Consider the following 14,404-nt stretch of genomic DNA (forward strand, 5'->3'; position numbering starts at 1 on the left):
AGAAGGCAGGGTTTGCAGTGAGCTGAGATTGTGCCACTGCACTCCAGCCTAGGCAACAGAGCGAGACTGTCTCAAAATAATAATAATATACTTATAAAGTACTTTATAAGTAAAATAGTACTTACAAAGAGTGAGATAATACTTATATAAAGTATTTACAACAGTGCCTGACACTCCCTGAGTAAGCATTCCCCAAATACTAGCTATTGTAACCATGATATATATTTCGGTGACCAATTGTGAACGTTTATCAGGTGTCCTTTTAATGGCATGCTGTGTGTTGTCTAGATTCTTTGGGGGTTACCTGATTCTATAGGAGTCTTTCCCTGTCTCTGACTAGGCTATTTCACAACTCTATGAGTTCTAGAAAAATAATAGTAATGTTACAGTAGGTAGGTAGTCAGACATGAGCAGGGCAGGAGAAGGACCCCTCTCACTCGGAATGTTAGGTGATCATCAGGTGGTTATTACACTACCTCTCTAAAAGGAGAATTGGTCAAAGCCAGTGCTAGGGAAAGGCAGTTTCCCAACAGAACACACCTGAAACCGGTGATCAGCAGCTTCCTGATAAGATCCCAGGAATTGGGCAAGTGGGCTCAACCATACTCCCTCAGAGGCAAAATGGCGGAGTTTAACTGCTATATGTCCTTCCTGTAGGAACGCCGGACTGGTAAGGGAAAAAAAATGCCTCAACTGAGCATGTGCACAACTTCAGTAAACACACTGCACATGCGCCCCTCTCAAGTGCTGGCAGACCACTGTGCATGCAGACAGCCCACCCCAAGGGAAGAGTCAGGGGAACAGTAACGCAACCCTGGCAGCATGCCATTGTGTAAGACCCCAAGTCCAAGGTCAAACTGCACACTGGACTCTCTCACGTTACCCACTTGGCTCTCTTCCAAGTGTACCTTTTTACTTCCTTTTGTACCTGCTCTAAAAATTTTTAATAAACTTTTACTCCTGCTCTAAAATTTACCTCAGTCTCTTACTCTGGCTTAAACACCTCAGAAAAATTCTTTCTCCTGAGGAGGCAGGAATTGAGGTTGATGCAGATCCACATGGATTCACCACTGCTAACATACTTTGGTGCCGTGGGACTCAGATACGCCCCCTAGAGGTAATTGTAATGCAAATTATCCTTGCCCATAGAAATGCAAATTTTGTCCCATAAATGTACAATAAATGTACAGAGACAATTCCAAACATCGCATTTTATTGCCCTAAAAATAATAACCAATTTTTCACCTATCAAATTTATTTCTGCATTCTTGATTGCCTATATATAGTTGTCTGTTAATCAGATTCTCCTTTGAACTGGCTTTAATATATTATTTCATTAATAACCGAGTAAAATAAAATCTTTGACAAGCACTCATTTTATATTTCTTTAAGAGTCATGATTTTACCTTTTAAAAATTATAATTGGCCGGGCGCAGTGGCTCACGCTTGTAATCCCAGCACTTTGGGAGGCCGAGGCAGGCGGATCACGAGGTCAGGAGATCGAGACCACGGTGAAACCCCGTCTCTACTAAAAAATACAAAAAAATTAGCCGGGCGTGGTGGCGGGCGCCTGTAGTCCCAGCTACTCGGAGAGGCTGAGGCAGGAGAATGGCGTGAACCCGGGAGGCGGAGCTTGCAGTGAGCCGAGATTGTGCCACTGCACTCCAGCCTGGGCGACAGAGCGAGACTCCGTCTCAAAAAAAAAAAAAAAAATAAATAAATAAATAAATAAATAAATAAATATTATAACTATTTCTAGTATGATCCTATTTTCATTAAAAAGATGTTTGTCTTTCTATTTCTTAGAGAAAACTTGAAAGAATGAACACAAAAATGTTTACAAAGGATATCGTGGCAGAGGCAGGTGGAAAATATTTCAGTTGCCTGTTACTCTCTTCTTTATACATTTCATATGATCCAAACATTTGCATATTGGGCATCTGTTTTATAGCAACTTAAAAAAAAACCCACCTATTCTCCCCTTTAAAAGACAGAACAGGAGACTTTCCTGATGGAACCAGTCCTTTGGAATGGGAGGAGAGAGTGTTGAGGGGTCAGATGTGAGCAGCTTCCTCACTCTGTAGGGCTTGGTTATTTATCTCAGGAGACCCCTTAAGAAGCAGGGCAGGCCAGCTTAATTCCCAGCAGACCTGTTTTTTCTGACATAACGCACTTAGGCATAGAATCAATTGAAAGTGGCAGAGCATCAAAGTCGTCTTAGTGGCCAGGTTGAGGTGGTCAAGCCTGAGAGTTGGGCCTCAGCTCTGGCTAGCTCAGCCTCTTTGACTATGTGCTGGTCAACTAGCTCAGACTCTCGCTGTGGCCCAGAGAATGTCAGCCCTGGAAGAGACCTACCTAATCCCATCTCTTCTTTCTATGAATGGGAAAACAGGCCTGAAGAGGGGAGGGAACCGGCAGAGGGCACACAGCAAATTGGGGTCACTCTAGCACTAGAACCCTGATGTCCAGAGTTCTGGCCTAATGCTCTTTTACCTCTCCGTATTGGGCTGATTGTGAAGGGCCTTGAATGCCAAGCTAAGGAGAGAAACATGTCCCAGAGAAACATGGCATGCTGGAACAGGAGAGGGTACCATCAAAGCTACGCTGTAGAAAGTCTTCACTTAGAGCAGGGAGGAGTTTACCTCTCTCCTTCTGGGGGCTGGGCTGGGAATTGGGGCTGCTCTTAAGACCTAATGAAGACCAGGCCTTCAATAAACTGCCCTTGCAAAGCAGTCTGCAATTTAATTGCGTCTGAAGGAAAAACTGGCTGCTCTTTTTTTTATTTTGGGAAGAACACGGTCAGGGGACTTTTGTTATGTAAAGAGAGATGGAAATCCCCTTGAAATGGAGAAGTTTCGGACAATAAAGTGGCATCATGGAAAGTTTGAGTTTGTGATGTTAACTGGCTTTTCTTGGACTGGGCCGAGGCGCCCCTCCTCGGGGTCTCTGCCAGAATGAGGGAGAGAGGCGGCACCTCGGCGCTGAAGAGGGCAGGAGATGGAGTCTGCCATCCAGGCTTAAGTTCCTCTTTATTACGTACACTGTTCCCAAGCCTGAGGCCCCAGATCTCACAATTTTTGACATTTCAACAAACGAATCACACTATTGTTTACTTAATAATTTTCTGTACATCTATTCACTTTTAACAACTGATATTTTTAAAGAATATTTCTATTGCTACATCAATAGAAAATCAACTTCATTTCCATAAAAATACATACAAGGAAAACAAAACAACGTGATTAAGTTCTGGCTAGATACGGTTGCCTGTTCTGTCTTTGTTAGAAAGGGGGATTGGAATTGCATTAGAGAACTTTTACTGGCATGTTAGAAACAACCGGAAACTTTCCTTGATTTAATCAAATGGAAGGGAAAACTATCTCACTAGGTGGTTTAGTTACCTAATGTCTTTGTGTGAAACAGCTGAAGTTAGCTGTGGTTCCACCACTGATTCTAGCCAAACCTTGGAAAATGCTTTGGACGGGACCTTGCTCTCCCACCCATTGGCTGAGTGACATTGGGAAAGTTCCTCAACCTGTCTGAGCCTCTGATTCTTCACCCACAAAATGGATGTGTTAACAGAACCTACCCCTTTGGCTTCTGGGGTATGCAGTGACAGAAAGTATGAGAAGTGCTTCACCTACTGTGATCTCTGAGAGGTGAGAATAGTAAGAATACTAATGATGCTGATACCAGTGGGCTAGAAGATGTCCCCAAATGCTTCACCTACTGTGTTCTCTCAGAGGTGAGAATGGTAAGACTACTAATGATGTAGATACCAGTGGGCTAGGGGAGGTCTCCAAATACCCGTAGGACCTCGGCCCCGGCTGGTGTCCAGGCTTTTGACGCCATTGCAGGAAGGAATTCAGTGACAAATCAGAAAATAGTAAAAGTTTGGAGAGTTATTGCAAGACAAAAAGCACACACTCAAGAAAAGGCAGTGTGGGCCGGGTGCGGTGCCTCACGCCTGTAATCCCAGCACTTTGGGAGGCCGAGGTGGGTGGATCACTCCGAGGTTGGGAGTTCGAGACCAGCCTGACCAACATGGAGAAACCCCATCTGTACTAAAAATACTAAAAATTAGCCAGGTGCGGTGGCACATGCCTGTAATCCCAGCTACTGGGGAAGCTGAGGCAGGAGAATCACTTGAACCTGGGAGGCAGAGGTTGCAGTGAGCCGAGATCGTGCCATTGCACTCCGGCCTGGGCAACAAAAGCAAAACTTCGTCTCAAAAAAAAAAAAAAAAGAAAGGGGAGTGTGGGTATACTCAAGAGAGACAGAGTCATGCAACCGGGTTTGCAGTTTCCATCTACGTGGGTTTCTTTAACCAAGAGGTGGAATATTCATGAAGATTCCTGGAAAAATGTGAAGATTTCTCAGAATTCTGGTGCCACTCATTTTTACACCAAATATGGGTGTTCTAGGATCTGTCCTGGCACTGGTGGGTGTGTGATTGAGTATGTTAATGAGCATATAATGAGGTCCTAGGTGAGATCTAAGTCAAATCCAGCGCCATGTTGGGTCTAGTTGGTCTTAGCCAGCTTGACCCACACCCTGGTTTTTCAGGGTCTTCTCAGCCCCTAGCTTCTGCAGCTATTTTAACAGTTCCCTTTTACTAGTCATATAAAACTGGTGCCTAGAATTTGCTGTTCTCCTGTGTCAACCCAATATCATTCCTGTCTCAATGCTATCAGGAAAGCTTTGGTAAAATCCCTTAACTTGGTGGAGTGCTGTGGCTCCCCACTGTAATCCCACACCTTGGGAAGCCAAGGCAGGAGGATCACTTGAGCCTAGGAGTTCAAGACCAGCCTGGGCAACACAGTGAGACTCGTCTCTATTAAAAAAAAAAAAAATCCCCTAACTTGAACCTTCTGGTATTTGGCGTGTTTTGGGGAACACACCAGAGAGAGGAGAAGAGAAGAGAAGAGAAGAGAAAGAAGAGAAGAGAAGAGAAGAGAAGAGAAGAGAAGAGAAGAGAAGAGAAGAGAAGAGAGGAGAAGAGAAGAGAAGCAGCAAGCGCAGCAGCAGCAGACACAAAGCCCCCAGCAGAACTGCCCGGCTAGAGGAGTGGCCCCCACCAGGTGGATCTGTGCATCAAAGAAGCATCCCCAGGACTCTGAGAAACATCAAGGAAATGAAACTGAATAAAGATATTGGACTTCGGGTGTCATGCAGGATGGATGCTTAGACAAAACTGGTAGGGTAACCTCCAAATGCCAGATCATTTGAGGACCCTGGGAGATGAATATTATTGTCCTCCATTTTACATACAAGAAAAATGAAACTTGTGAAAGTTGCCAGTACCAAAATGGAGTCACTTAGGCTAAACTCTCACAAAATGGAGCTGGGAGGCCATGAAGAAACTGTATGCCTATAACAGAAACTATCCAAGGAATTCCACATAAGCCACCTGGCTTGCACAGGGACATTTGCCCAACAGCAGCTGTCTCCACCAATAAGCTAATGCCAACTCCTGCAACAAGCTCCTGTAACCAATGGTCTTTTTTTCAAATTAGCTTACATGTACATTTCCTCCTTTCTTTATTTTTTTTGAGACAGAGACTCACTCTGTTACCTAGACTGGAGTGTAGTGGTACGATATCGGCTCACTGCAACCTCTGCCTCCCGAGTTCAAGTGATTCTCGTGCCTCAGCCTCCTGAGTAGCTGCAATTATAGGTGCATGCCACGATGCCCGGCTCATTTTCGTATTTTTAGTAGTTACAGGGTTTTGCCATATTGGCCAGGCTGGTCTCGAACCCCTGACCTCTGGTGATCCACCTGCCTCAGCCTCCCAAAGCACCGGGATTACAGGCATGAGCCACCAAGCCTGGCCTCTCCTCCTTTCTCTTAAAAGCTTCCTCTTGCCCCATCCCCTTTGGTGCACCTATGGTCCACCAAAATCGCACCCAAAATCGCAATTCCCTGTTATTCCCAAATAAACTCTTTGTTTTGGAGAACTGGTTTCTCTGCTGTTTATTTCAGGTTAACAGACCTAAAATATAATACAATATTAAACAACTGCCAGACCATTCATAGCAGACCTATACTCCATGACCACTCTTCTTAAGAGCTCAATAAATGTTCTGAACATGCTTAGTCATAGCTAAACTGTGATTCAGGGCATGAGGTAGACTGGACACATACATAAAAAGAATGAATAAGATCAGGATATGCAAAACAATATGGACAATTTGATCGTACTTATGTAAAAGAGAAAACACACACCAAAGTTACATCTTTATGAATGTACCCTTATATGGGCAAAAGCTTGAAACAGACCTGGTAGCAGTATTAACAGTTGGGTAGAGAAGAGCAGGGAAATGAAGGCTTGTTTTGTTTGAGGTTATAATAATAATAATAACAATAATAATACATTTCTATATTATTTGAAATATTTAAAAATTTAATTAAATTTTAAAAATTTAAAGAAATGGCTTTCGTGGGCTAAATTGTGCCACTCAGCCACATCCCAATTGAATTGAAGTCCTAACCCCCAGTACCTCAGGATGTGACTGTATTTAGAGACAGGGTCTTTAATGAGGTAATTAAATTAAAATGAGGTCACTGGCGTGGGCCCTAATCCAATATGAATGGTATCTTTATAAGAAGAGGAGATTAGGGGCCTATTGGAGGGTGTAGGTTGGGAGGAGGGAGTGGCTCAGGAAAAAGAACTAATGGGTACTAGGTTTAATACCTGGGTGACAAAATAATCTGTACAACAAACCCCCAGGACAGAAGTTTACCTCTGTAACAAACCTGCACAGGTACTCCTGAACTTAAAATAAAAGTTAAAAAAAATTTTTTTTTGAGATGGAGTCTTGCCCTATTGCCCAGGCTGGAGTGCAATGGCGCGATCTTGGCTCACTGCAATCTCCGCCTCACGGGTTCAAATGATTCTCCTGCCTCAGCCTCCTGAGTAGCTGGGATTACAGATGTCCACCACCACACCCAGCTAATTTTTTTTTTTTTTTTGGTATTTTTAGTAGAGACAGGGTTTCACCATGTTGGCCAGGCTGGTCTCGAACTCCTGACCTCGTGATCCACCCGCCTCAGCCTCCCAAAGTGCTGGGACTATAGGCGTGAGCCACCATGCCTGGCCAAAGTTGAATTTTAAAAAAGAAATCTCCTTAAGTTAGAAAAATACTTAAAAAATCTAAATAAAGTGGGAGACAAAACCCAGAACTAAAAAAAGAAGAGGAAATTAGGATGCAGACACAAACAGAGGGAAGACCATGTGAAGACACAGGAAGAAGACAGCCATCCACAAACCAAGGAAGAAACCAACCCTCAGAAGAATGCAACGCTTGGACATCTTGATCTTGGACTTCTAGCCTCCAGAATAAAATAATTTTCTGTTGTTTAAGCCACTGAGCCTATACTATTTGTTACAGCAGTCCTAGCAAACTAATACAATGACCAAGGTAAAATTCCTGTCTTCCAGGAACTCCTGGCCTAGTGGGAGAAGTGGGTAATAGAATAATCTCACTATAATACCAAGAAAACGGGGAAGTCCTGCAAAATACAGAAGCAAGGTACTATGGAACCTGGGGATAGGAGGATATTACAAGGCCTGGCAGGTATCACAGAGGAAGTGGCTTTTGAGCTGGGCCATGAAGGATAAGAAACAGAGAAAAGCAGGCAGGTGGGAGAGTAAGGGACTGTTTCTGGGGGAAATATAACAAGCAAAGTCTTGGCCAGTGAATGTTTGTCCTGTGTCAGATTAAAGCAGCAATGTTTTCCCCGAGTACAGGCTTCAGGAAGTGGTGGAGATGTAGCTGGAGGTGTTTGCTGGCAGTTTCATTTGTCAGCTGTTTCTGATAGCTGTTGGCCATCATAGAGGGTTACTAAGCATGGGAGTGACATAGTTGGATTTGCTTTGTAGAATGATCACTCTGACGGTCCATGAGGCAGAAGTTGAAAAGCGATGGGCCGGGTGCAGTGGCTGACGTCTATAATGTCAGAACTTTGGGAGGCTGAGGCGGGTGGATCACCTGAGGTCAGGAGTTTGAGACCAGTCTGGCTAACATGGCAAAAACCCGTCTCTACTAAAAATACAAAAATTAGCCAGGCCTGCTGGCAAGCCCACCTACTTGGGAGGCTGAAGCAGGAGAATCGTTAGAACCGGGGAGGCAGAGGCTACAGTGAGCTGAAAAAAAAAATAAATAAATAAATAAATAAGAAAAGTGATGGCCTAAGAGCCTTTCAGTCCACAGAAATGTTTTGTTTCACTTACCCAGCTATTTTTTCAAAATTAATTAACTATTCTAACAGTTAATAAATTACAAACAATTATAGGTATAATTATAATTTACATGATACTTGAAATATATGGCTTGTAATATAATTTCTAATCATAAACATTATAATTAATTTTCCAATAAATTAACATAACCATGTTAATTCTATTGGCTGATTTACATGTACATGTACCTGATAAATATTAGTAAATTGGAGAGCTCTTAAAATCTTCAGGTTTTTTTTTTTTTTGAAATAGAGTCTTACTCTGTCACCCAGGCTGCAGTGCAGTGGCGTGATCTTGGCTCACTGCAACCTCCGCCTCCTGAGTTCAAGCAAGTCTTCTGCCTCAGCCTCTCAAGTAGCTGGGATTATAGGCACTTGCCACCACACCTGGCTAATTTTAGTATTTTTAGTAGAGATGGGGTTTCACCATGTTGGCCAGGCTGGTCTCGAACTCCTGACCTCAGGTGATCCACCCACCTCGGCCTCCCAAAGTGCTGGGATTATAAGTGTGAGCCACCAACCCGGCCAATTTTCAGGTGTTTTAGAGATCATTTAACCAATGTTATGGGTTGAATTGTGTTCCCCCACAAAAAGAAAAAAAAAAAAGATATTGAAGTTCCAACCCCTGGTACCTTTGAATCTGATCTTTTCTGGAAATGACATCTTTGCAAATGCAATTTAGATGGAAATTAAGATGGGTCATATATGAGTGGGGGGGTGGTCCTTAATTCAATATGACTGGTGCCCTTAAGAGGAGAAGAGATACAAACACAGGGAGAAGATAGCCATGTGACAATGACAAGTAGAGCCTGGAGTGATGCAGCCAGAATCCAAGAACAACAAGGATTGCTGGCTACCACCAGAAGTTGGGCAAGGGCAAGAAAGGATTTACTCAGTCTCAGAGGGAGCATAGCTCTGCTGACACCTTGATTTTGGACTTCCAGCCTCCAGAACTGTGAGAGAATACATTTTTGTTATTGCAAGCCACCCAGTTCATGGTACTTTTATTATAGCAGCCCAGGAAGCTCATACAACAAGGAGCCTATATTCCGTCCTAACAAGTGGCTGCAGCCCAGTAAGGTACTCCCAGGAGGTACACCTCCAGCCAGATGGCATCGCTCATCCATCTAAGGCATAGATGCTACAACAGAGGTCCAGAAGAGAAAAGATAAGGACTTAACTAATGCAGTAGCTCCTGGGGTCTCAAACTGGGTTAGCTTGTGAGACCTTGGGCAAGAACTCCGTAGGAATATGACATAGGACAACTCAGGAGAAATGATGTGTTCCTGGGGATGCTATCTGCTAAGTCTTTGGAATTGGTAGGAATGCAGGCTTATCCCTCTTTGTTCTTAGAAACAGTCATTCCTTACTTCATGAAAGAGGATAAACTAGTATTTATTATTAATATATTTTGTACACTACCATGAACCAGGCCCTGTTTTGTGGGTTTTATTATATATGTTGTGCCATGTAATCCTCCCACAATGCTTTGAAAATTCTCCACTTTATAGACAAGAACACTGAGACTCAGAAAGATTATGGAACCTAGATTTTAAAATGTAGGACTAACATCTACCCTTTGGTTTCTGGCTTATGGAAGGAGAAGAAGAAAGAAGAAGAAGAAGAAGAAGAAAAAGAAGAAGAAGAAGAAGGCCGGGCGCAGTGGCTCACGCTTGTAATCCCAGCACTTTGGGAGGCCGAGGCGGGCGGATCACAAGGTCAGGAGATCGAGACCACAGTGAAACCCCGTCTCCATTAAAAATACAAAAAAATTAGCCGGGCGTGGTGGCGGGCGTCTGTAGTCCCAGCTACTCGGAGAGGCTGAGGCAGGAGAATGGCGTGAACCCGGGAGGCGGAGCTTGCAGTGAGCCGAGATTGCGCCACTGCACTCCAGCCTGGGCGACAGAGCGAGACTCCGTCTCAAAAAAAAAAAAAAAAAAGAAGAAGAAGAAGGAGGAGGAGGAGGAGGAGGAGGAAAGAAAGGGGAAGAGAGGGAAGGAAGGAGAAGGAAGGAAGAAAGAAGGGGTGGAAGGAAGGAAGGAAGGAAGGAAAGGAGGAGGAGGAGAGAAGGGAGAAAAAAAGAACTAGCATTTTCTCAATGCCTTCTAGGTGCCTGAGCTGGCATTTTAGGCATGCACTCGTTGAATCTTCACGAAACCCTGTGAGGTAGGTGCTTTTATGATCCCCATAGTATGCCCTGCACCATTCAGATAAGGAAACTGAGACTGAACAGGTCAAGTAATTGCTGAAGCTGGATGAGGGATACAGCAGTCTGTGCTTTTGTCTGGATCTAAAGTCCTTGCTCTAAAAGAAGGTATGAGCTCGTCGGTTGAAAGGGCTTTTAATCTTTTCATTCATTCATTCATTCATTGATGAATGCTCTTTATCGTTTTATGGATTTTGGAAAGAAGGTAGCTGGGTGTAGCTGAGAGAACACCAGCCCAGGGCTGAGAGACTTGGGCTGTGGTCTAGCCTGAGCCTCAGTGTCCCCATCCACGACATGTGGGGGCTCTAAGGGCTGATCTCAAAGGCCCCTTCTTGTGCCAACAGTCTATAATTTTGCGATTCCCCAGCCTTGGGAAGAAGTCACCAACTAATATTAATACAATAGCTCAGAATGCTAATTTGCCAAGATCTCAGCTGATGGCAGAGTCAGGATTTTAATCCAAGCCCACCTGACTGCAAACTTCTTCACTTTCTTCCAGGTTGGGAAAACAGAGGAACTAACAAAGAGACTGAGGAAACAATGCTGCCAAACCGGGTGTGCGTGACCAACACAAATGGGAGCAGTAGCCACAGGCTGGGAGTTCTGGCAGTCGAGAGGGCCTGGCATGGGCCTGCTGCGCCCTCTGGTGGAGCACGCCTGAATCGGCTCTGGATTTCTCGTTTTGATACCAGAATAGACGAAGGGATACAGGAAGCAGGAAGTGGTTTTCCCAATAGTTTTTGGAAGCCAGTGACCCCAGCTATTGTCCTAAAATGTACACTGCTTGAAGCCATTTTCACTTCTCCGTGAAGCCCAGCTGCCCTGGGTTCATTTATTGATGAGACTAATTATATTTTGTTTTTGATTTTATAACTTGTAGATACTTAGGCCACGTATCAAGCAGTGAACCCACCAGAAATGGTACCTTTCCCACTCAGCTCAGGGTGAGGAAGGGCAGACATTAAACCTGTAAAATTCAAAATAAATACATGGGCAGGAAGAAATTCTCCTTCCTTCACGCTGCCTTTTCTCCTTAGCTTTCTCTCCAATCTCTGGACGGGAAAAAAATCTTTGTCAAGAGCAAGAGCCAGGTGCAGTGGCTCACGCCTGTGATCCCAGCACTTTGGGAGGCCGAGGCAGGTGGATCACTTGAGGACAGAAGTTCGAGACCAGCCTGGCCAACATGGCGAAACCCCTACTCTACTAAAAAAAAATACAAAAATTAGCCAGGTGTGGTGGTGCGCACCTGTAGTCCCAGCTACTCAGGAGTCTGAGGCAGTACAATTGCTTGAATCAGGGAGTAGGCGGTTACAGTGAGTAGAGATCACACCACAGCACTCCATCCTGGGCAACAGAGCCTCAGAAAAAAAAAGAAAAAAAAAAAAACCAAGGAGTGAGACCAAAAGACTTTTAAACATAAAAAATGCTTTAAAATTATGTCTAGCTTCATTTGTCACAGATACCATGCTCTGAGGATTCTAAAATAACTTCTAATCTGTATTGAAGCAATGCCCAGAATCAACCTTGAAGGCTGTATTGTAAGCCTCCTCCAGGAGGGCGCTGACTCCCTGGCAGGGAGAGAAGAGGGTGAGAAATGACAGAGGGCTATGGTGGAGGGGGATTTTACACACATTGATAACCTTCACGACAATTCAATAAACTAGGGACCACCATACCTATTTCACGATGAGGAAACTGAGGCCCAGAGAGATTAAGATGCTTGCCCAAGTCTCAGAGCTAATAAACTGCAGAGCTGGAATTTAAATCTTGGAGAAACAACTGATATGGATTTGAGAGTCTGATTTCCAGTCTCAGCTCTGAAAATGCTTGCTTGTGTAGCTGCTGGGATATCTGTTTTGTTATGTTTTTTTATCTGCATTATGAGGGCTCAGTTAAAAGGTATCCATAGTCTCTTCTCCATCAGCCAATATAAGGGCCTCTACAGAAAAACAGCAAGGTGGTCACTGAAGGGCTTCAGTGGACAGGAGGAGACAGGAGCCCAGGTTTGAGCCCAATCGTTAGTCATTGATGAATGAATGCATGGTTAACCCAGCGGCCTCTCCTTAATCTCACAGCTTCACCAGCCAGCAAATACAGAATATCAGAGCCCTCAGAGATTCCCTTACCCAGCTGTTTTTAAAGTTTTTAAACAGAAGTCCAATTCATAAAGCCCTTCAAAAAATATATTTTTTTGCTATGGGTTTTTTCTTTTGGTGGGGAGGTGGTTATTGGGAGAGAACGGAAGAGGGGATAGAGCCCCATCTACTTGAACTGCCCTGCAAGACTGTGGTCCTTTGGTCTAAAAAATAAAATCGAACTGAAAAGATCAACTAACCTGTCTACATTCCAGATAGGAAAATTGAGGCCCAGAGAGGGGAAGCTACCCAGCCAAGGTCACACAGCTGGTTTCAGCTAAGTCCTAACCTCAAGCTTTCATTCCCAGTTCAGTGCTTTATCCACCTTACCCGTATCCCAGCCAGATACCCAATTAATTATTAATAGCAACTTTTACACCTGGAAGTATTTATAAGCAATATCAGGCTACTAAAATGCCATCACCTACTTACATAGTGGCTAAAGGATCTGTCGTGTGAGCCAAATTGCTCAAAGTTTCAAGGCATTTTAAGACTTGTGAGTTTTTTCGGTTTTGTTTGTTTTTGCTGTCATATGCTTTTTTATGTGGTAAAATATAGATAATATAAAATTTACCATTTTAGCCACTTTTACGTGTACTATTTAATAGCATTAAGTACATTCACATTGTTGTATAACCGCCACCACTATCCATCTTCAGAACTTTTTCATCATCCCAAACTGAAACTGTACTCATTAAATAATGCCTCCCCATTCCTTTATCCACCAGGGGAACCACCTTCCAATTTTCTGTGTCTCTGTATTTGACTTTTCCATGTACTTCATATAAGTGGAATCCTATACTATTTGTCTCTTTGTGACTGGCTAAATTCATTTAGCATAATGGTTCATCCTTGTTGTCGCATGTGTCAGAATTTCCTTCCTTTTTCAGGCTGAATAACATCCCATTATTATCAACAATATCCCCAAATGTGGCATGTATCACATTTTGTCATCCATTCATTCCTTAATGGACACTCAGTTGTTTCCACATTAGTGAGTGGAGTTAATAACATTACTTACTTTGTGGTATAATTGCAAAGACTGAATGAAGTAAAGTGGTTTACACAGTGCCTGGTTATGGGCTAAAAAGCTCGGCAAGTCATTCTTGTGGGCAGAGAGGTGGCGAAATATTTTATAATGTCTTCTTATCCTTTCCAATGCACTCATACTGGTATTGAAACCCTCTCACGCAAGTGTGGTACTTTACAGTTTCCAAACCACATGCATGTCGGTGATCCCATGTGTGTTCCTAGCCCTTCTCTGTAAGGTTCACAGTACGGGTGCTGGTATCTCCATTCCACAGAGCATAAAACTGAGGCAAAGAGAAGGCCCCAGATCAGCCAGATATTAGCAGATCTCAGTGGCTGTCTCTCTGTCTCTTGGGGAGTTCACTGTGGTAGACTGGGTTACATTCAGCTATATTCACCTCCCCAAAGGAGAATTATGCACTCCAACTCTATCAATATGAGGCTATAAGACTTGCTCTGGCTAAGAAAATGTGAGCCTAAGTGACGTATGCTACTTTGGAGCAAAAGCTTGAAGACAGCACATCACTCACCAGGTCTCTTTTCTCTCCGCCGTGACATCTGACAACGTTCCAGAGAGAGAAAGGGAGAGACACAGAGAGGCAGCATGCTCCGTCAGCCTGAGTCCTAAAGTGAAGATGGTGTGGAACAGGGAAGTAGTTGACACATTATGGACATAGAGAGTGAGCAAGAAGCACACCTTTGTGATAAGGTTTAAATCCACTGAGATTTTGGAGTCATTTCTTACACAGTAAAACCTAGCCTCTCCTAACTAATATACCTATAAAAGCAATA

This window comes from Symphalangus syndactylus, chromosome 3 (assembly GCF_028878055.3).
Source record: "Symphalangus syndactylus isolate Jambi chromosome 3, NHGRI_mSymSyn1-v2.1_pri, whole genome shotgun sequence".
Lineage (NCBI taxonomy): Eukaryota > Metazoa > Chordata > Mammalia > Primates > Hylobatidae > Symphalangus > Symphalangus syndactylus.